Source organism: Monopterus albus, unplaced genomic scaffold (genome assembly GCF_001952655.1).
Source record: "Monopterus albus unplaced genomic scaffold, M_albus_1.0 scaffold7.1, whole genome shotgun sequence".
Classification (NCBI taxonomy): Eukaryota; Metazoa; Chordata; class Actinopteri; order Synbranchiformes; family Synbranchidae; genus Monopterus; species Monopterus albus.
In genome coordinates, this window is record NW_018127887.1 from 4,344,454 (window position 1) to 4,368,362 (window position 23,909).

Genomic DNA, 23,909 nt, shown 5'->3' on the forward strand with positions numbered 1-23,909 from the left:
CAGAGGAATAAAAATCAATTCACAAGATAAAGCTCTCAAGAAAAACTAAAAGCAGCCACCTGGAAGAGCACAGCTGGTAACCACCAGAGTTAAGACAAAAAAGGACACAAAGAAAAGCTGGCAGTGGCTGTTAAGATCCCACTGTCCAAAAATACAAAACCAGCTGTAATACTTTTATATCAAATCAAATATGGATTGAAGACGTTGTTTTCATACACCAATAAGCAAACTGCAATCACAGTATCACAGTCTGTCACTCAATCTGGAAACTCTGGCTGTGTGTCTACAGTTTTTGTTCTGGAGAAAGTCAGTGCTGCCATACAAATGCCAGAGTGTAGTGGAGCAGTGCAGAGAGTGGAATGGGCAGCATAATGAACACAGCATGAGAGGCTAACCACAGCATGACTCCATGGTCCACGGGGAGTAACCAGACTCTCTTGGCATCAACTTTTAGTCACAAACATGTATCCTCACAGTTCAAATGTGTACCACAAAATTTTTTCAGAGAAAGCAGCTACTGCAGAGGATAAACTGAGGGCTTGGTAAGCCATTAATTCAAGTGTGGGTGCTGCCACCGCTAACTAATGCTAACTAAAGAAGCATGAAAAGCCTATCAAGATACAAACAAAACACAAATGGACAAACATATCAACACAAACCACAGGAGTACACTCACAGTGCAGTGAATCAAGCAGCAGCAGAGGCAGCCAGGGAGTCCAAGCTAATGAAGCAGAGAGCATCTACTGCTGGAACCTATGGGTGACAGAGACACAAACAGAATGCATGAGAGTGTGGGAAAAAGAATGAAGAGTGAGGAAAATGGAAACAAAGAAAGTAAAACACAGGGAGAGGGGAGAAAACGAGAGAGAGCATGTTGTTAACTTGCCTGAGGCAGATCTCTTAACACTGTGGCTCATTTTCATAGCAAGTCATAGTTCTGTCATGGCATTACAGAACACATATCAGACTTATTGGTACATTTAGCGCTGGGCAAGTTTATCTAAAAAAAAAAACCACTTGACACTGTATTACACAAAATATACAACTTGATGCATAGGAACTCATTTCACTTTGCAGTGGCCCTGAAGCACAAAGTATGAGAAAATAGGTTTCCTGCATCAAGATAACAAGTGGCGGAGACGTTTATGTAGGTATTAAATATAGCGTTAGTATTGGAGTTGTTCCATAAATGAATGTGTGTACATGTTTATACTGTAAAAATGTGAGTACATAATTCTGAATGATCCAAGTTCTCTTTCAGTGAGCTACTACATGTAGGTTGTTGTGGAATGAACATAATCCTCCAGTGAGCAGCTCTGCAGATGCAGTATCATTACACAAACATCAGATTTTGTGGTACAATTAGCAGCCAAAGAACACCTTTATGTTCTGTGCAGAAATGCAGTTGTAATGAAATGCATATGCTACTGTATTTTACCATGTAGTGACCCTGTGGTTTGAGTTTTGTCAGTCATGATTCTTATAATTTGTGTGCATCTTGTCCTTGGTATCTTATGTGCTGAAAATAAGCTGAACTGTAACAGTTCTCCAAATGCTGTTGTTCAGTTTAATGCCAATTGTGAAGATGTGACACATTTTCTGTCAGTATATCAAACTTGTCAGCCCGTTTGCAGATTAAATCTGTTGGATATGTTTAAGGTGTTCTATTTTGAGAAAAAAGCAGAAATTAAATCTAAAAACATTCTGCATGAATTTGTCCGAGGACAAAGCATCTTGTTGGGGGGAAACAATAACCACAGTTATTTCATGAGCCTTGGGGTTTTTCACAAGCCTACTGCATTTATTCACTTTAGAATTGGAAATTGATCTGTCATCATGGGAATGTGGACAGAACAGCCTTAGACCTTCTGTGATGACAAAATGGTTGTTGTAAATATAATGAATACACACAGTGTGGTTTCAAATTTGTACCAGTGTGTCTATACTTCCTCTTTAGAACTGCGGGGCTTTAAAACCGTGTCTAATTCTTGATATTTCTGCATAAGCTGATAGCAACACACTTGGTTTCAGTTCTTCATCATGATCAGTCAATCTTCACGCTCTGTGTGTGCACGAGGAACAACTGGCAGACTCACAACATATATTCTCAGGTAACATGTAGTATGAATACACGCACAATTGTTTGACCAACAGTGTGACACAATTACCCAGTCTCTTATGCAACATTCATTGCTATGCAGAACATCATCCCACAACTCCCACAGCTTTGATGGAATTTAATGAACATTTCTGGCAAATCTCAGGCACCAAGCACTGAGCTTGCTTGTCACTGCATGAGGAAAATAAATTTTTTAAAAGTACTGTAGCTAGACTCTTAAATATAAAGTGATATCTTTAGTTAAAACCAGTGAAAAGTGTTTAAAACCTGTATGATTATCTGATCATGTGAATTGTTCTAGTGATGTCACTCAGTCTCCAGATGACAGCAATGTAGCTGGTGGGTAAAATGTTCAGACAATTTGGTCAAAACAAAAATAACACCCAAGTTATAAAAAAATTTTAATTTTCATTTGACCAGAGCTGGGCTGCAGCTTTATAGTAAGTCAGGAGACATATCTTCTCTGTCATTAGCTGTGGTCCTGGGTAAGTACCCAGCTAATGGCTATTGAGATGTCATAAGTGCCACACGGAACAGCTAAAGGGTCAATAAGTGAGCCCCAAAGAGCTAGAATTCATTTTCATAATAGAAAATATTTGTATCTGAATGCTCTAAAGACCAGAATTATTCATCCTATGCTCTCTTAGTTTTGTTTTTGTTATTTAAACACTGAAGAATGATGTTTGCTCTATTTAGCATTGTCCTCCTACACTATCAGAGCTGTCCCACAAACGCACCATCAGTTGTCAGGCCAGCCACTTGTTAAATGGGTCAGTGGATCACTGATTAACACAACCAGGACTACCAAACCTTCATCTTATCAACACTGTGTTGTGGCATTCCTCCTCAGAGGCTGTATTGGTTAACACTCTAATTTTAGCCAGCTGACAAGTGCAAAACAAAGTGGGGTGTATGCAGGTGTGTTACACACATCCCTGCCTCTGTGAAATCTATTCACGACAATCCCTCGCTCATACTGTAGCTAGTAAACAACAGCTGGTTCCAGTAGTCCACATGCCAACTGTATTTCCTTCCACAGGATTCACAGCACACTACTGGTTTGGCTCCTCTGAGAGGTGACTTGCTGGGATGCTGTGACTGTGTATTGCTGCTTTGACACATTGACAGTCTGAATTTTTGACTGGCACGCACTGCAATAAACAGGCTTTTAATTGACTGAGTTCTTTATTTCAAAGCACAAGTTTATTAAAAATAACTGTTATGGCTGATGTCTGAAAGGTGTGTTCAATATCAACAGTGTAGGTGAATAAAACTCCCTGCTGGTTTTATGACTGAAAGTGCATAATGTCTGTTTTCCCAAAAGCAACTGTTAAATTTCTCTTTGATGTCACCACTGAACTACAGTGTCAAAGGGATAAATTAGTTGTTTAAAGGCCAAAAGATGCCCAGTCAGTAAATGGTCTTATACTTGTATAGTGCCTTTCTATGCTTTTACAGCACACTCAAAGCGCTTTCATAATATTTGGCCATTCACACTCCCAAACCAGTGACATCACCAGGAGCAACTGGGGGTTCAGTGTCTTGCTCAAGGACACTTCAACATGTTGACTGGACAAGCCGGGAATCGAACCGCTAATCCGCCGGTTAGGAAACGACCCTCTCTACCTCCTGAGCCACAGCCGCCCCAATCTGAGCCACACTCAAATATATTTTGTGTGTATGATATGTGACTGTGTGTATGATGGGCTTTGTTCGGTCCAGTATCAGAATACTTAGCACTGATCTGTTGGCATCCTATGGCTGTTCTTGATGCTTTACACCTGACCTCCCAGACTGCTGTCAGCCTTCCCCCGGTCCATGAGCAGGTTTTGTGAGCATCATTTGCTGACTCACTCCCATTAACACTGGCTGCTGAGAGGCTGAGCTAATAGCTTGTTGTGGAATCACTGCAGGACGACGATCATGGAAAAACACAGACCAGGAACACAAACACAGGAATCAAAATTAGTACCTGTGTTTGGTATAAAAATACTGTGAATGAGTCATTTAACCGCAACTGTGTGAAATGCATCACCTACTTGAAATCAGGATTAAGGTTCAATGACTTGAGAATCCAATCATTATTCAAGCAAAACATGTCAAGAGACCACACTGACTAGACAACAGTTGCATGTGTTGTTTGCAATTTACTTTACTGTGTAACTACACAACATAATGACAACTGTCAACCTTTCTGTCATACTTTATGGCATTTTAGCAGAACTGTGTAATCCAGTGAACACACCATACCAATTTTGTTCGGAAACTATGCTAACACCTCAGGAGAGTAAAGCAAGATCTCAAGATGCAAGACCTCTGTTTTTCTTAAATATGGTGTGTTGGATATGGCATAACTCTGCGGTTGAGTAAAGAAACACACAGGAAGCTTTTATACAACAACAGGGTTCAGTGGAAGACCACAGACAAATCATCACTTAAAATCCTGAACTTAGTGGCAGAGTCAACACCACAGACAAGGAGACTGTTACTATCGCATGTGACTTACTGTACACTAAACACACAACTCACTCCAACTTGTAGGTTCAAAAATATGCACATGCAGCCCATCTCAGTCGTTGGAATAGTTGTTATGCTTGGTCCTTTGTATCATCTGTCATTACTTCCTGTCATTCTGCTCTACCTTTACCTGCTCTACTCTGAATTTTCTGTGACAGGCTGGGTGCTGCTGGTGGGCTCCACAGTGACAACTACCACTGTGACATCTTCACTATAGGGACACATAACAAAAACAGGCTAGAGCGGGAAAATTCTGAAAGTTGTAGCCTCCTTGTAAGGAACTCATTATGCCAATTTCTGGTTTCAGTGTTTGCTGTAAATCAGCAGATCATAATAATCTCACCATAAGTGCAGTACTTAAGTAATTGTGCTTAGTTACCTCTGCCTTTTAGTGCAGATTTGAAACAGTAGTATACCTCCTGGCTAACACTGAGTGGGCAGCATTGGCACAGCTCTTGAAATGCTCAAGGCAGGACTTGAGGTCTATGGTGACGGCAGGTTTTTGTGTAAAACCCCTCTGCTTGGTTTAACTGCATACTGCACATATTTAGAGTATCTTATCTACATGCATCGGTCCCTGTAGTTACTGTACATGTTAAAAAGACAATCAGGCCAAACCTTTTCTGAAACCCCAGAACCAGAAAACAATGCAAATATGTCAGTTCTTCTACATTCCAATTTGTGCTCCATATATAGTAGTCAAATTTCTCATGATGCTTTTTGAAAACCTATACCATTCATGCTGAAGCTGTGCTATGCACAAGTCATGACTGATATTTCTTAAGTCCTGTGTGATCATCACATCTGTCTCTAGCAAGCCTCTGCCATACTGCAGACAGCAACAGTTGGTGGTTCCTTGAAGAACAGAAAAGAGGGAGGTGAGCATAGTTAAAAAAAAGGATAACCACTTACAAAGCAATAGTGTGTATCCGATCAGTGGCCAGGCAGATGAATGGGGGAGAGAGCCACCTGACAAACGTAGCTGAAATGAAGCTGTTGCATGAATAGGAGACAGAGAGGGAGGGAGGACGAGCTTGAGCTGAGGGAGGGACCAGGTGTGAAAGTAGCTGACGATGGAGCAGCTAAAACATGACACAGAAGGAAGACAGATGTTAGAGAATAAAGCTAGGCCATGTACAGGATGGTGAGAATCTGATCAGTTTGACTGCTCACATTTAAAGACGAGAGCATGAAAGGTAGAAAAACCTGAAGTAAGACGAGTACGAGGCTGACTGACAGAGGAGAGAGACTTGGACTTTCCCCCGTCTTTAGCAGCAGTACTTTAAGTCATGTTCAGTCCCCATGTGTGACTAGCTCCTGCAACAGTCACATCATCCTGGGCCATTAAGGACTACTCATGCTGTTCGGAGAGGGGAGACATGAAAGAATGAGGCTGAGCTGTATCGTCTCACTAGGACTGAATTCCCAAAGAGACCTATCAGTTTCATGATTCCTCTTAACCTTTGATTTTGCAGGCAGAGCCAGAGCTGAGCAGCTGTCAACCTCCCACACATATTGACCTGAGCATGGTCAACCTCTGGTCTGCCTTACACAAATTTAATGCATGTTTCAGTAGCCTAATGGTTTGTAAAGCGAGCAAGACAAGACGGAGGAAGTGATCTCTGCTCCTGAGCAAGTACTGTCAAACATACAGGACATCAACCAGTGAAGCAAACCAGCAGCCAGAAGGGCAGCATTCTAGCTTTTCTGGGGATTTGCCAAATAATAATGTTTGAATGTGTGTTACTGTGCTTAGGTCTGAAACAGATGAAACAGCTTGACAGGGCTGTTAAATTGTAAGGAAACGATAAGACAGGATTTATTAGTTTATACTGTATGTCACAAGTCAATGCTCACATCTCAGAGGCTTGTTTCCAGCTGTGTCCAAGATTTCAGACAACTATTAAAATATTGCTGGCGCTGAAAAGCAATTTCCTAAAAAAAGGTTTAATACAGCAAAGAAATTCCGAATACTCTTCCAAACAGTATGAATCATGATTTATACAATGTCAAAATTATTTTATTTGCAGTGAAACTCCAGTACCGGATCTGACTAGACTGTTTTCACTGCAGACATACAGACCTGTCATAGAATGAAAACAGGTGAAACGAATTTTATTAATAACGCCTCAGTTTCATTTAGTGTCTCAGTAAGCCAGACCTATAAGTCAGCATGATTTTCATGTTATCAAACCTGTGCATTTCCTGCTATGACATGCCAAAATATCTGAGGAGGATATTTTATCCTCACAGATAAAGAGCTCTCTCTACCAACTATAGGCTCCTTTACACCGAACAATGAAAAACTTTGTCAAAACTTAAGACATTTCTCCACAATGCTGCAGCCAAGAGTACGTTACCATCATCTGCCTTAAGCATTCATGAGCCACTTACTGTATGCATGTCATACATAAAGAAAACAACTTTATAGTCTTTGGAAACAAAATTTCTAGGTCAAAAAAGTGATTACCAATTCAATTTATTCGATGTAAATGGAACATCTATGGCATGACAGTCTACAAGCTAGTAATTACACAAAACTACTAATTTTGCACAAGTGAAAATTACATTTTTTGTTCTTGCTTTCACAGCAAGTGCAACATTACCAGTGGTATAATGCAACTTTGATGAAAAGCATTTTCAGTATGTTTATCATTTCCTATCAGAATTGCTGCAAAAGGTACAGTATATGTAATGGATATAGGTGACTCTTTTGGTCTTCAAGACAACAAGTCAAACAACGAGATGATTGTGCTGCTAATTATGGGCCTTTCTTCGAAAGCATGAGTCAAGGCAATCAGTAGTATTTACTGTAGCACACCCTGTCAGCACAAACACCTTTGAGATGATGTTATATCTTCAGTATACTTTCTAGTGCTGCCTCCACACTTTTCCATTCTTGCTAGACTTAAAAGAAATTTGTTCAAATTAGGTGGGAGCAGCGAGCGACCATTTAACAACCAAAACCAAGGCTTCTCAGTCTTATATGGCATTTGTAAGGATGAGGAGAAAGACACTTTTTCCAGGGTTTAGTCTTGACAACACAGCAGTGCTGAATTAGCGGCTATTTCTGACTGACCACAAAGGTACTAGTATGTATGCAGATGTCAGTGCAGTTGGCAGATGATGTGGTGAGGTCTGTTTGGTCCCATCATCATCTGTGCTGACATCTGGATCATACGCCTTCTAACACTGAAGGGCCAGGGTCTAGATTCAGAGTAAAAACAGGGCATTAGGCGTGGAAGTTGTCCAAGGACCAACAAAAACACTGGTTGTAAAGGGAGGCAATGGATGGCAGGTATTTCTTTAAATAACAAGAATGCAGTCTTAAAGGTAGGCAATTTATGAGGATTTAAAATATGAGTGGCATTTAAGTTACAAATGAAATACGCCCTGCACGGCAAGTACTTCATCATGTTATGAGGAAGCTATAAACATAAGAGCTGAAACTGAAAACTGACACTGAGCAAAAGGAGGAAACCAAGGTCATTTCTCAGCCCATTAGTTTCTAAGGCTGGTCTCTAGAGGGATGGTGAGGGAATGGGGAAAGAGAAGAAAAAGGATATAGTCAGGATGGGAAGCCTGTCAGATAAAAGCAAAGTAAAGGGGGATGGGATGACGTCATGAAAATGAGTTGCCAGTAATTAGCCATCTGTATGTCCTCACACACAAAAAAGAGAAAGAGAAATGACACAAGCAGGAGTTTCCTGGGAAATGGATTAAAACAACACAGGCAGCTTTTGTAGCCTTTTTGCACCTCTATCTCTAAAATCACATTAAGCATAGCTCCATGAAACCATTACTGATCTGATCGCTCCAGGTGACTGTGGGACACAGTAATGATATTACATTTTGCTCAAGAATGACATGTACACTAATTATAAAATGCACACACACTATGGAAGACAGTGATGGTGTTAGATAGCGCTAAAGGGAGGATGCAATGCTCAACATGCCAGGGGGGACATTTGTAAAAGTAAGGCTCCTCCAAGGATAACAGACAGAAAAAGCTTTTTTCCACAGTGTTTGTTTTATTTTTTTATTCACATCGGGCCTGAAATAATCTATGGTTCCCAACAGGAAGTGTTTGTTAGGGTTACTGAATATCACCTATTTACTGTCTATTTTACAGATCTTATAGAACCCAAAGCAATAGCAAAATGGTGCAATCCAAATGCTTCCCACCCAGGTTTATTCTCATTTCATCAGGGCAGATGTGCCTTTGAATCTTCAGAGACTTTTAAATCCCATGATTCAACTGTCTGTGACCACACTTAATGTCAGATTGTTTCTAAGAAAAATGCCTGTGGCTAGACACCATTCTGTTTGGCCAACCTGCCATTAAGGTTTACCACCTCTCATGTGTGAATGCGTGCTGTGTTTGTGTGTGTGTGGTGCTACTCCCTGCGTATATATCGCTGTCATGCGTGCATTCACAGTCACACGCACAACCTCCAAATCGTTCCCTAACAGCTGTTTATTCAGCACATGTTGGCACATCTCCTGCTCTCTCATCCTCATCTATCCCTCCGTTTATCATAGGGACTGAAACAATCCCTCAACCCCATTTTTATTTTCCCAGTTTAGAGTGTCAACAACCATAGCAGCATCATTCATCCCTCTGTCCATCACTATCAGCTGTTCTACCTGCAGGTGAGGCAGCTGATAGAGGTGATAATAAATTATATGGAGTGTGACAGTGAACGATAAAATCAAATTAAGCAAATCCCTATTTTGTTTTTCAAGGCAAAAAAAAGGAATACAGATCTCAAATTCTGGTAAGTCTGTACATCCACTTCAAGTTGTGACATAATCATTATAGAATTAAAATAAAATCAGCCAGTCAGAATGTTGTCTTGAAAAGCTACATGTTAGAGAAGTGTGACTGTAAACACATCCTAACTGTCCTTGACTATAGGAATAACAAAATGAGTAGCATTAAAGCACAGTTTCATTTGCGTCTTTTCCTCTGCTGTTTTTAAAAACCACCACTGCAATAACCATGTAATATAAAGCCATTCATGTCTCATACAGTGAATCATCCTCTGAAGAGATTCATAATGATAGAGCGTGATTCATTGTTCTCCTCCTGAACTAGAGCTAGATATTAAAGCACGATGTACAGTATGTGACCACAATACATAATTTACAAGAAAATTTAACCCCACACAAGCCACTGTGCTATAACTTCTCAAGGGCATGTCAGATATTTCAAATGAACATTTCACACGGCCATTTGATCCTATCAAACAGTAACAACAACAAAAATCACTAAATAACTCCCACTTCAAGGGCAAAGGCCACTGACTACAGATCAGATTTGACACGTTCCACTGAGCCAGCGGAAGGCATCATGTCATAAAATATTGAGGAGAGAGGAATACTTGATAGCCTGACCCAAGTAGAGAACGTAAAGTGGGGAGAGTGATGAAATGGTGCAATATCAATATGTGACCACAAAATACTGAGTCAGAGCTGAAATGTGCACATGTGGAAAGGCTCAAAAGCCCATTTTCTAATAGGGAAACCACATATGGCTGCTTGATGAGAAACTGAGGTGAGCGCAAAGAGTCCAGTGCGAGTTGAAAGAGATCACGGGGGATGGGGGACCAGTTTGCATAGCTCAAATTTAATACTATGCATGTTTTTCATTCCGGCTGTCATGCTCCCTTGTGTGGTTTTACTACCTACCATTTCAGCCACGGTTTGCACTTGAATAACCTACATTTTAATCAGACTGGGAAAGAGGTAACTTCAACAAAACACTATAAAAACCATATAGAACACCTTCCCCATAACTGAAGAGCCAACAAAAAAGAGAGGCTTAAAAAACTAATAAAACATTTAACTGTTAACCCGGCCTCATTTGGCAACAGGAACACCACTAATTAAATCGACAAGACCTGTCACACCTGTCGCCCACTGACAGAGGTAACATTTCACTGTGAAAACAGCTGAGCCATTTGGTAGGCATCACATCCTTGTATTCAAAATATACAAAACCAATTGTCATCCTCTGAACACAACACATCCTGATTCGCTCAAATTTTCCACTTCTCATTTTCTGCACATTAGCTGAGCGCTCTGTTCCTCTACACACTGTAAACATTTCAAATAAATCTCTGGTGCTGCAATCAGCGGAAAGAACTTTGATGACAATGGCGCATTTTAGAAAGAAATGAAGAGCAAAAACAACAAGTTTCTATCAACAGCTGAGAGAATTGAACAGAGGAAGAGGGAGGGATGGCAGGACAGACAGAAGTGCCTGTTACGGCAGCTCATGTTTCCTTCCTAGTTTAGGCTGATTGCAGCAGGTCTTTGAGGGCCTGTCTTGGACTAAATGCATGATAAGAACCTATGAATGATCCTCTAAGAAAGACAGACACAAAAGCAGAGACAAAGAGTCAGAAACAGAGATACAAAGACACTGGGGAATACAAAGAACAGCAAAAGCAGGAAAAACCAGACCCTCTCCCCATCTGTTGTCTCTACAATAGGGAGGGAAACACCAAATGTATGGTATCATGGCACACACATCATTTAAAAACCAGGAAAACAAACAAACAAAAATTTCCATACTCATAAACACAAAGGACTCCTGTGTGGAGATCATCTTTACAGCTTTAACATGTAACAGAAGCATTCTGAGGCACTGTAGTAAAGTTGTTCATTAGCTGTGAGTACCTTACAAGAGGTCAGCAAACCTGATCCAGACAGAGCAGACAATGAGTAGCTCATTTCAACTGCATTATGCTCAAATGCACCATTCGATTTTTAAACCTGTATAACAGGATATCAAGTGCTTGTCCTCGTCTCTTGGCTGTGTCTCTCTTTCTTGCCACTTTTTCTTAATTGACCACTTCTCGCTCTACTCAAGGATGGCAGGCAGTGATTCCCACACAGGCTGTGTCACCTAATGTATGCTGTGCATAAATTCACAAATGTGCTAGTCACACCATACAAGGTACAGTAGCTAGGATGTGCCACTATAGTGAACAAATGTTGCAAGATTGCTCCTCTTTTAGAGAGTTGCATATGCCAGAAGTTTATGATTTTATATAGAAAACAATGGATGCTCATCTCTAAGTTTCATGTAGGTGCCATATTTTAAAAAAAAGTGAATTTCACAAAAAACATTTAATTAAAGTGATAACTGTGCCTTTCTGAATGCGTATCAGTAATAAGTCCATAAGTGGCTGCATGTCAAAGTCATCATGCAATTTGTTGAATTACAATTAATAGTCATATGGTCATCTCCGAGCCATATAATTTGGCCCTCACAAAGCACAACAAGACATCACAATCCATCAGTAATAGTCACAAGGTAACAAATAATGAGGGGAGTCACTGCTAGCTACTGTATGCTGTGGATCAGCATGAAAGCAGCATCATGAACTGAAGCAGCGCTGTACACACAATCTAATAAGGAACTGCGGAAAATGAAATGGCTTTCTGGATAACAAGGCCTGTTGAAGATGACTTTGCAAAGGAAGCTGCTGCCAGGTATTTTTATATAGTACGCTGGCTTCAGTTCTGTCTAGAAGACAATTTAGACAGTAAAGTCATAAACACACGCTGCACTTTTCAATGTCTTCTCATTAATCTCAAGGTGAAAAGTACACTAACAGTCAATTATGAGAGGGTGGGAAACTCGCATTTCCACACTAAAATAATACTTCTATATGGAAAAATTATTTAAAACACTCATTGGTTGCAGAAACAGCTATGACATGGAAAACATTCTCATACAACAACTTAGTTTGAATGATGTAGAGGTTTCCTATTACTGTGCTCAAACTCCCACTGCAAATTGCAAACTGCTGCAACTTCAGGCCCAATGCAAACTCTGTTTCAGGAAACTTGCAAAAGCCTCTGTAGACATGCTTGGTTGCATTGCTCTGGGCCTGAAGCAATGCACTCTGATGCTCATGCATGTATGCCAGCATGCAGTAATTCAGCTCTACCAGCCTTGCATTCCATCAGCAGCTGAGCTTGTAGGAAGACATGCTGCAACATGACACCACAACATGGATCAGGTAATGAAGGCTTTAAGAGCCATATCACGTTGCAGCCTGGCAGGGTTTGAGGTTTCATAACAATGTAGCTGTGGACTGCTGTGAATTTTACCCTTTGAAATGTCATCATGAGCTTGCACCACTGCAATTTGTCATATGACATGAGACTATGATCTCCAAGTTTTGGTAAATAGGTTATATGTTAGAGGGCATGAATTTACTTGTTAATGCATTCCCCATAAAATTAACTGCAGTATAATACAGCGTACAAGTGTAATACAGAAATCTTGGAATTTATGAAACAACAGAATTGTTGTGAAGCTGCTGTTCTTCACACCCTGTCTTTCATCTCTGGCCACTTTTTAACTCTGTCCCACTTTTCTCTCCTAAAATAGTTTCTGCCCCCCCCCCAACCCCACCGAGCTCTCTCAAATCTAATTTAATTTTGGCCATTTGGCATCAGAAGCACTTTTGGCTCTGTGCACCTTCTGGCATCAGCTAAAACACAGCATTTCCAAAGAAAAGTGGCAGACTATCAATCCATGGACAAAATATTTATTATCTTGTGACACTGGAAGCAAGCACTCATAATCTCAGTTTTTATGAAATGCAGCAGAGGAGTTTACATAAGGTTTGTTGCATATCTGTCCTCATTCCTTTAGAAACAAAAGCTTTCCTTGGGCTCAACTTTCTCTCAAGGTTCCATGACAAAGTGTGATTCTGTGCTGCAGCTTTTTTCACTGTTTAACATACAATTGATATTCACTGAAATGCTTTAGTCTGCCTCCAGCTATTCATTTAAACATGACACTTAGCTAGGTCTTGCTCACAGGACCTGCAGTTGTGATCCTAGGCACTGAGAGCTACCTATGTGGAAAGAATGAATGAGCTGCAAACTACTGTGGAAGCTTTTGGATTGAAACGTTTCAGGCTAAAAATATTTGCAGTTAGGTGTCATTCCATAATGAATACTTCTAATGTTTTATGCAGAGGCAGCTCTAGAAAATTGTGGATGGGGTGGCCAGGCTGCAGCACAGACTCAGAGAGGGGTGACGCATTTGAAATACATGTAAAAAGTTAATTAAACCTAGAGCTATTAAATAATAAACCATGCATTATTAAGGGTCAAACTGTTTATTTTGTGTAAAAATGAGACACACTTAGTGGTTTCTTTGGCTAACTTTGGCTGTGCTCTTTATCCACTCTCGGTTGGGGACGTGGCTGCTTCTCAGTGGGCCCCCCAACCCCACTGAGGCAAATCATGACAAGTACTTTACAATAACACAACCAGAGAAATGAATGCAGATATCATGCTGCATGCATGATATAAAACAAATCTAATTTGACCAATAGCAATTATAAAGCACCAGAAAACTATTTAAGGCAACAATTTGTCATTATTTTGTATTCATTAATACTGACAAGCATCACATTTTGACTCTGGTAGAGGTGGCACCAGGGGTGGCCAATCAGATTCTGGGGGTGACCACTGCCACCCCTGGCCACCTCCTGGCTCCACCCATGTTTTTATGATGGTGACCATCATAACACTAGTGCTACTGTACCTGGACCTCAGAGAGTTCTGCAATTGTTAGCTTTAAAATAAATGATCCCTCCTTTACTGTGCCCTGCACCTCCAGTTTACTAAGATTCTCAACTAATGCATTACAGCACATTTAATTCATATTCAAAATAGCTTGTGTCTTCAGGGCTGGTAATGTATACAGAGTGAGATTCAAAGTAAAACCAAACACCACTAACAGCCTGATGTTGCGTTTGTTTTTATCTCTAAACAATATAAACAATGTAACCTATAAACGCCTATGAATATTTTGACAGAATCCAGTTATATATTGATGTATAATTTATTTTTACATTACATATACAATTTTTTATTTTTAGATTACATTTTATATCATTAAGATGAATTTTATGTCTAAGAAAGTCCATAGCAAACAGTAGCTGACTGAGCCTTTGGTGAACTAGAGCACTTGCCTACAATAAAAATTATAAAACAACCTAAAAAGCACAAGTAAAACAAACCAAACTGATCAGTCTAATTTAAATCATTTACATCCTGGGATTTTCTTTGTTGTAGATTTGAACGAGCAAAGCCTTTGTGGAGATTTCCAGCTCCTGATGAACAGTCTCTATGTAATTGTCAAGGGGGAATGGATATTGCCAAATTAACCATACTGACATCACCTGACTGACCCGTTAAGGCACATCTATCACCACATACTGCTTTCTCCCCAAAAATCTCTCCTTCCCAGGCCCTTGATTGGCTTCATTACATGCATACATATTGAACATTACTCTGCACTCAGTGGGCCGCATTACAGTGCAAATGATCAATAACAGGAATGAGGAGTGAACAGTCATAGATCTAGAACACCACGTGTCATACATTAGAGATGAAAGATTACCTCTTAGCTCAGAGGCTCCATTTTCATACTAATAAATAATCCATGATGCCCCCCCCCCAACCTGACCAACTTATTTGTCATCAAGGAAGCCAATTGGTCAGTATGTGCACAATAACAACTAGCCCCATGTCAATTCTATACAAATTAAACCTACAGGAACAAATGTTTCTTGATTGTATGTCCTGACAGATGTCAGATGTCTGGTACAGAGAAGGCATTCACCCTACCCTTCATGTCAGAGCTGGCATGTAAACACAGCTGAAAAAACATGCAACAGAGGGTGGGATGAACCGGGTGGGTCTGACCGGTATAGAGACGTCACAACAAGGCAAGATTACATATAGAGTATTTACTCACATCGCACCCTGATGGCAGTTGTTAGGAGCTATCTGACCAGTATTTTCATATGCTTAAGGATTAACAAGACAGAAGGAGTATGCAGTAACTCTGTAGTCTATGAAAACAGGAGGCAATATTTACTTGAACCTGCCTATTTGCTTTTCTGAAAATCAATGAGAGTTCTCTTATGTGAAGCAATGTTTACATGATATCATACATTAATTTTTACAGAGCCCATGGCCATTTAAAACCTTCCATGAAAACAAGATTCTACACATTTAGCATTCACATTCAACTGTATAGCTCCTGGGTTGTCAATACACCCGGTGTGCATAGTGTGTGTTATAATGTGATTCTAACAGCAGCCAAATGCCTTCAAAATTGACAGGATGATAAATCCCTTGCAGACAATGTTCTGTCACTTCCTTATCTAGCCTAGCACATCACTTCCAATACTGAGTGACATAAATCATATTAGTTTCTGTGTGTGTGGCCTGTGCAAACAAGTCCTGTGTAAAGTCCTGGGTAAAAGTAAGACACTGCCAAACGTCTGTTCAAACTTCTGCAGCTGTTTTCCATTACATTTCTATACATTTTTATTAGCAGACTTTCTAAATGATTAAAATACAAGTCTTGGAGGATCCAAGAGTGCTAAGAGAGTTTAAATTCATCCGATTCAGCCCCGCAGGGGGCATAAACCTACACCTGCCATCAGCTGCAAACAAGCTAAAGCAGAAGTTAGGTCTGTGATTTCAGTGCCTCACTGTTAAGGCTAGTAAAATATGTTTTTTTTTTCTAGCATAATCAAGTAGTGATCTAGAAGAAAAACAAAAACTCATTTTTCATCTGTGCAGTTTATGTTTTGATGATCGGCTGATGGTCAGCACTGGCTACACAAGAAATAAAGTAAGAGTTCTTGCTATTTGATAGAGGCATCACTCATCTAGAAAAGAGTGATACATATTTTGAGAAACTTTCCATTTTAATATCAAAGCACGAAACCCTGCTTCTCATTCGAACTTCATAGCACAAACTATGCAGGGGAGCAGAGACTGAACAGCTGAAACTTAAGCCTGTTTGAAGAGAAAGGCAAGACAAGGTTGACTAAACAGTCAAACAATAGAGGGTCAGACTAAAAGGGCTTGGCACAGATCAAGCTGAAAGTCTTTGGGCATAAATCTGAAACACAGATGACATGACAACATGCAATGAGATATATTTTCAAAAGACAGGGACTTCCCTCTCTATAATACCCTGAGGTGCTGAGTTGAGGTTGGCTGTCAGCGTAAAACAAAGATAAATTAGTATTCACTGTGAATTTTAATCAAGCCAATTTGCATTCTGCTTCAGGACTGCAATATATCAGATAGTAAAAATGATCTACAATTTTTATATCATAGCATGGTCTATTGATTAGAGAAATCAGTTTCCACTGGAGATTCTACATCCAACCAGCAACCATTCGCCCTACTGAAGAGTGCTTGGGGAAAAACTGACAAAGTACAGCTCCAGCACTGCTGTCTATATCTACCAGCAGTGTGACCTTACTGGTCATCGTTAGTGTGATTAATAACCAATAACAGCTTAATTTCAAATGATTACAATTAGTCAGCACTGAAAACAAAAACACTGGGTATCAATGGCATGATTTGTTTAGTGATAACCAAGGACAAATGGCTTACACATTCCCCTAAATCTCAAGGCAATTGTAATTTTTTTAAAATACAACTCATATCCCTGTCTTCAATATAGCACCAGTGTAAAATGTTAGATATTCACAAAAATGTCTTTGACCTTCACATTCTTTACCTTTGAATTTTGCTGGTTTGTCGCCATCAGGGCCAACAATGAAAGATTTACTACTGAATGTCATGAGCTGGCTAATTAATCAGAGCATCTCACACAGAAAATTGACTCCAGCTTCTAATCCCACATGATGGGAGAGACAGTTTCCAGACCATTTATGGGTTACGATGCATGTGGAAAGCAGCTTAATTGGCAGTGTTGCTGTTACACTTCAATACATTAGGGACAACTTGAAGGTGCATTATGCGTAAGGCTCCATGTAAGCCCCAGATCAAGACCTTAAAAACTGGCTAAATGTCAAATAAATAACACAGTGAGCCCAGAGTGGTCTGAAGTGAAACACATTATGAATGTATGATAACAATAAACAGAAACAAAGATTTAGAAATTAGTCTAGCACGAGTAAGTAAAACTTCAAAAAACAAAGATAACATTGATACTTGATACTATCAACATTGTTCATTTTGTAAATGGCCGGGTGGTTGCGTGTGTGGGAAAGTATGTCCATATCTTGGCAGCCTTGACTAAGGACAGAGGAAGAACCATAGCAAGCCATGACAAATGATGACCTCATCTCATGCAAAGGCACATTCCTGCCATAACTAAGTTCAAACAGGCCTGGGATAACTATAGCAGCCAGCATGGAGGGAACGGCAATCACAGCTTGGTGGAATTTAGGGGCAACTGCCACCCACCCCACTCAAACCTTTCTGAACGAGCTACTTAAATCCACCAGGACTGCTATTGGACCTGGAAGGTTCAGAAGTCACCCTGGCACCATTTTTCACTTGAACTTTGTTCCACCAGCAGGTAATGACAGAGGAATACAATAATAACAACAACAATAATAATAATAATAATAATATGATAATGATAATTTAACATGTGGTCAGTGTATTTAGACTGTCGACCAATAGACAACTTAATGACAAGAAACTGTTTATTTATTAAAGGAACACATTACTCCAACACCCCGCCTTCGCCCGATTGCCGGCCGGGATTGGCTCCGGCCCCACCCGTGACCCCGCTCAGGGATTAAGCGGTAGAAAATGAATGAATGAATGAATTACTCCAACACTGAAGTGTACTGTATGTAATCCTCTGACTCTATATGCTGGAAACTAAATCCATAAACTGAGCTGCCATGAAAACTTGTGAAAATTCAACAATAACCAACAAACATTTGCCTTTTTTTAGATAGTCGCAATAAAAATGTGTTTTAGAGTAGTCTGTTGTCCCTTTGAGGTTTGCTCTGACTGATGGTTAAAAAAATGAAGCAGAGAAGTGACCCATAGATCATTTATATTGATGTTTCAAACTCCTGTGCCCCCCTTAGTGAAATTCCCTTTCCCTGTTTGAGGTGCTCTGATGGGAACGCCAACAGCTGCTGGTTTCCACAGTCCACTTAGTGGGGCCTTAAGGGAAACTTGGGGATTGAGAGAGAGAGAGAGAGAGAGAGGCAAAACTGTGATACATGTTCCAGACACCCAGTCATTTATTGATCTCTGCTGACCTTGGCTCCATTGACATGATGGCTTCACAGACAGACCACTATCCAAGGTTTATCTATTTCCAGTTTCACAGTACATTTCCTGCAAGTTGGATATTTCTGTGGCTTAATTGTTTTAAACCTTATCAATGTGGTTCTAATGGGACAACTTTACATTGTTTACTGCTAGAACTGGATAGTAAGGACGCTTTTAGTGAGCATTGTTGTGGTAACTCCAGAGGCAAAAAGCACAGGGCACATCCTAATCCATTTATCAAGAACAATCACAGTGGGGAAATGCAACAATCAATAAGTGGAGTAACTTAAAGAGCTTCCATGAGTCAACAGTGTATAATCTTGATGGATCTAGACATATATTCAGTGTGTCAGTACAAACTGACTTTCTCAGTGCTGAGAAACTCACCACTGACTAAAATGCTACACTTGGCCTTTGTAGCAAAACCACAGGCACTGAAACAGAACATAAGTAATATGGTAAAAAGGTGGACAGATTTGTTTTTGACAACTTTTGAAGACAGAGATTTTCCATTCCATTTCCACACCTACATTTCTGAATGAGAAGCAACTTTAAAAATGATCAGGTGAACAACTCCATGAAGAATGCTGTTGCAGAGATCCCGTATCTAACCTTGACCCTGACTTGACCAACTGTGCTATAGCTGCATTTAGACAGCGATGTCGCCTGGTTGGCAAACTGTATTGAATAAAAAGTTCATACTTAAAAAAAATGAAAGCTTTATTACTCTATTTGTTTTACAGAATCTACTTCTCTTGGACTCTGAATATTTAAAAAAATCACCTTTTTAAATACTTCTAAATTAGAAAATTGTTCACAAAAAGAGTTGATGTCACAGCTGTGTTTACACCACATTTGTTCATCCATCCAATATCTATACTGCTTATTCCTGAATTGGGTCAAGGGGGCTGGAGCCAATCCCAGCTGACACTGGGCGAGAGGCGGGGTCCACCCTGGACAGGTCACCAGTCTATCACAGGCCTGACATGTAGACAAACAACATATTCACTCCTAGGGGCAATTTAGAGTCGCCAGTCAACCTAAGCTGCATGTCTTTGGACTGTGGGAGGAAGCCAGAGTACCTGAAGAGAACCCACACAGGCACAGGGAGAAAATGCAGACTCCGCACAGAGAGGCCCCGTGTTGACCAGGGCTTGAACCCAGGAACCTTCTTCCTATGAGGTAACAGTGCCAACCACCGTGTCTCTGGACCACATTTGTTCAAATAATCATAATCAACTGTAATACAGCTCTGACTTTACCACTGCTGTTGTCATATAGCCTATTCATGGATAATCATTACCCCAGGCACCCCCCATCCACAGACTAACTCAGTGGGTACTAAGGCTCCATTCAGATGCATTAAAAAGCATAACAGTTATTAACATTAGGGTGTACACAGGCTATCCTCACTCTTTTCCATTAAGAAAAACAAATAAATACAGTTAGGAAACATTTTCCTAATTATAAATTCATAATGATAGATATAGAAGATGGCGGAGCTGAGGAGGCTGAAGATTTAGTAGTCATGAGCAACCAGGACACAAGTTTTTATGTTGTATATAGGGATCTGCCTAACCACATTTCTCTGTGTTCCATATAAACATACTGTATGATATGATAAAAACCAGAATACCCTTAATAGCCGGGATACTCATGTCCATGTAAAAGCACTCACTGATGAAATTCCCCAGAGGAAATCAAGAAGAGATGTGGCTGCACCATCCTTGTATCGTCTTGAGCACATTCAAGTTAATGACTATCACTATGAGTGCATCACTATTTAGAAGATAATTATGTCAAAAACAACTTCCTCTGATAACTTCCCCTAACCATCCCCCATCCACAGTAGTGCACAATCCCTGCAGCAAGTGTCCATTAAGAATGAGCCTTTCTTCAAATATTAATTCACTGTTAATTTGTATTTACTATGAAAATAAAAAAATAAAATGATAATTGTGACATGTTGAAATGTTTGGACATTCAGTCAGTAGTAAAGTCCTTTTTGGCAGATATCACAGCTTGCAAACACTTTCTGTAGCCAGATAAGAGCCTTTCTCTTCCTGATTTCACCAACCCTTCCCTGCAGATCACTTCAAGTTCTGAAGTATTTTTAGACTTGCCCGCACAGTATGTTTAAAGATCTATCCACAGATTTTCAATGATGTTCAAATCAGTGGACGCTGAGGGCTATAATCCACGGTCCATGCTGGTTTCCTAAGTACTGACTTAGAGCTTACAAACATATTTCAATTACTGTTTTTTTATTTACATAAAAAAAAAAAACACAAGTGCATTGATATTTTAAGAAAGCCTAAATTTAAATGCGTCTTTGCAGCAAGGCACTGTATTTACATCTATTCAGTACAGAAATGAACCAAATATGTAATGTCCCAGGAGCGCCCTACCATTTGAACACAGCTGTAAATAAAGAAATGATATACAACTGCAGATGCTCAACATTTTCAACACCAAGAGACAAAATCCAACTGACATTTACCACGGAAACTGTCTTCTTGTAGCAGTTTGCAAGACACAACAACAAACTACAGATCAAATGTGTCAAGAGAAGACGGGGGGAAAAAGGAAAATATGTATAGTGAATGTGAAATCATAGAACAGCAGTGACAACCATATTGCTATTGAATGCACAGGGACTTATCCAACATAGCAGCCCCAGTCATCAAAGAAGAGGTGGGAATAACTTCCAAAACAGAACAAGTCCAGAAATAGCTGCTGTGCTTTCTAGGTGATGTGAAGCTACAACTTTGAAATACCTCGGTTGTGAAGTCAGAAAGGATGAAATCATTTTCCAATTTCAACTCCAGGGGATTGATCTTTAACGCGTAAATCAGTCAACTAAAAACAGACACAACCCCAGTAAGAACCCAGTTAACTGGGAGAGTTTGCTGAGCAGTTTGACAAATCTAGCTGCTTTACAGTTGCTTCTCTGTGCCAAAGCATGAAAGTACTGGTTACAGAAATGAAGATTTATACAAGGTTAGTCACAAAAGCAAAGAACTAGCAAACTGAAACACACAAGGCCATTCAGTCTGCTGGTAGAAGGAGGACTAACCCTTTATTTAAAAGACCATCAAATCCAGCTTGTGCCAGGCTGAAGATGTTGATTGCTTCAGTCAAAAATGCCTTTTTCTTTGCCCTGTGGTGGTGATGTTGCTGGTTACTTCATACTCTAAATTTGTGTTACCCTGCGGTGCTGCAGTTTATTTATACAGTCCAATATTACTTAATGGCCTTTACATGCCCACAATACCAACTGTTCCCAACCCACCCCAAGCTCTTTAAGACGAAGAAAGAGACCAACTCCAGTAAACAAAAAAGTGGTCATCATTTTTTGATATACAGCAGCTTAAAAAGAAATTAGCATTGCTTAGTAGGGGTGTGACGATATTAAAATGTGACAATATTTCTTGTTGAGGCAAAAACTGTCTCCCAATATCAGTACATAATAGAACCAGAGCAGCAGCCAGTATGACAGAGTGTGACAGCAAAGTGACAGTACATTCACATTAATTCAACAAAAACGCAACTCCCTGCTGCGTTTTAATGTACAGGGCTGCATTGGTTGGGGGGTGAGGGGTTGCAGGGGGAGTGTCGTAGGCATGTACGACAAGGCCACGTCATGATGAGTCAGTGTGAGTGGCTTTGTTCATGTTTCCAGCCCATGAGTTTCCATTGTGTTTCGCTTAGCCATACTGCTAGCGTAGCCTACTCTACCACCAGTGTGTCTGCACTGACAGGTAAAAAAACACCATTTAACATCCAGTACTAATGGAAATGGATGGCATGTCTTTATGGTGTGTTAACTGTGGCCCAAATTTAACTGTGAATAACAGTGAATGGTCCTGCTAGTCTTCTTCCCGCGGGCATCCACATCCCAATCATCCTCCATACATGACTGGTCAACACGGCACCTTTGCTGGATAATGTCACCATCCAGTGTGGTGCGGTGAGGGTCAAAATAGCATGGGTCACACACAGCTTCAGTTATAAGCTCATGCGCAGTTATAAGGTCTGAAGAAACTCGTGAAATTATACAGGATAGAAGCCAATCAGTTGTTTTACTGCATATGATAACTCATAGTCTGATGGTTAGTTAAAACATTTCAAAATGCACCTGAACTGTTTTGCATTTTGTCATTTTCAGTCAAATAAGACCCTTTTTCCACTTATATATTTTGTCACTGAAGATTTCTTAAAAATTGTGTTAAAATATCGTCTTGTCCTTGTGAACGCAATATCGTGTATCGTCACAACACCCATCGCTTTGTGTTAAACAACATACAGTATCTCTCTGCAAATTCAAAACTGACAACTGTGTCATGTACTGTACAAAGAGATTGTATAATGGTATACAATGAAACAGCAATTTTAATGGTATTAATTATACATTCTTAGAGGGAACAGAAATTCGGACTCAGCTTACCTGCCAGGTTAAGCAGCTCCCTGCTGTCTTGAGTATTATAAATCTGAAAGCATCAGAACACGCTGATTCAGACAAAGCCACATGGCATCTTGCAGCTTCAACCAATTTTCCTGTAGACAAGGGAAATGAGACGAGAGGGCAGATGTCACTATGTCAACATCAAGCACTCTTGACAGAAACTTTTTTTGGTTATTTACATTTAATTTGTTATTTTTTCAAAAAAAAAAAGCACAGAGCAATTTATAATTCACATATGTTCTAATCCCAGCAAATTCTGAAAATCTGATGAAAAAAATCTATTTAATACCACAAAAAGTCCACACCTGTGAGAATGAACACTGGGTTGTGTCACAATCTGAGTGTGGAAAACTGATAGCGTACATAAATGAGCAGCAGAGAGAGTAGTGATATTTATACTGGCAGTATGCTGGCAGTCAGACAAGCAGGTAGGACTTAAGATGAAACACAAACAGCCTGCTTAGTCACTAACATCAATGGCATTAGAAAGAAAGCATAGGAAAGAGAGTACAACAGGAAAATTATCTCACGTTACTTGGTAATTATTCAATTTTTGTTTCAATGCCTCTACACAAGGCACCAAGATGGGAATAAGACAAAAACACTGTGTATTCATAATGCCAGCAGACTAACAAACCATTCCAAACTAATTCTCCACAACAGTGTCACATCCCAATTCTCATTAAAAGCAACGAG

At 39.9% G+C, this 23,909-nt stretch overlaps 1 long non-coding RNA gene across 3 annotated transcripts in view; it reads right to left on the reverse strand.

The window, feature by feature from the left end:
• Positions 1–674: 674 nt before the first annotated feature.
• Positions 675–23,909, reverse strand: part of LOC109974358 (uncharacterized) — a 39,583-nt gene continuing 16,348 nt past the window's right edge. The window contains exons 2-4 of one of the 3 annotated variants that reach the window (XR_002276958.1): positions 23,196–23,305; positions 5,549–5,718; positions 675–753 (exon numbers count right to left, since the gene is read on the reverse strand). This is a non-coding gene — a long non-coding RNA (uncharacterized LOC109974358). Of the gene's footprint in view, positions 754–3,759; positions 4,027–5,548; positions 5,719–23,195; positions 23,306–23,909 lie in introns of those variants that run through there. The other 2 variants (XR_002276955.1, XR_002276954.1) reach the window with 2 other exon arrangements.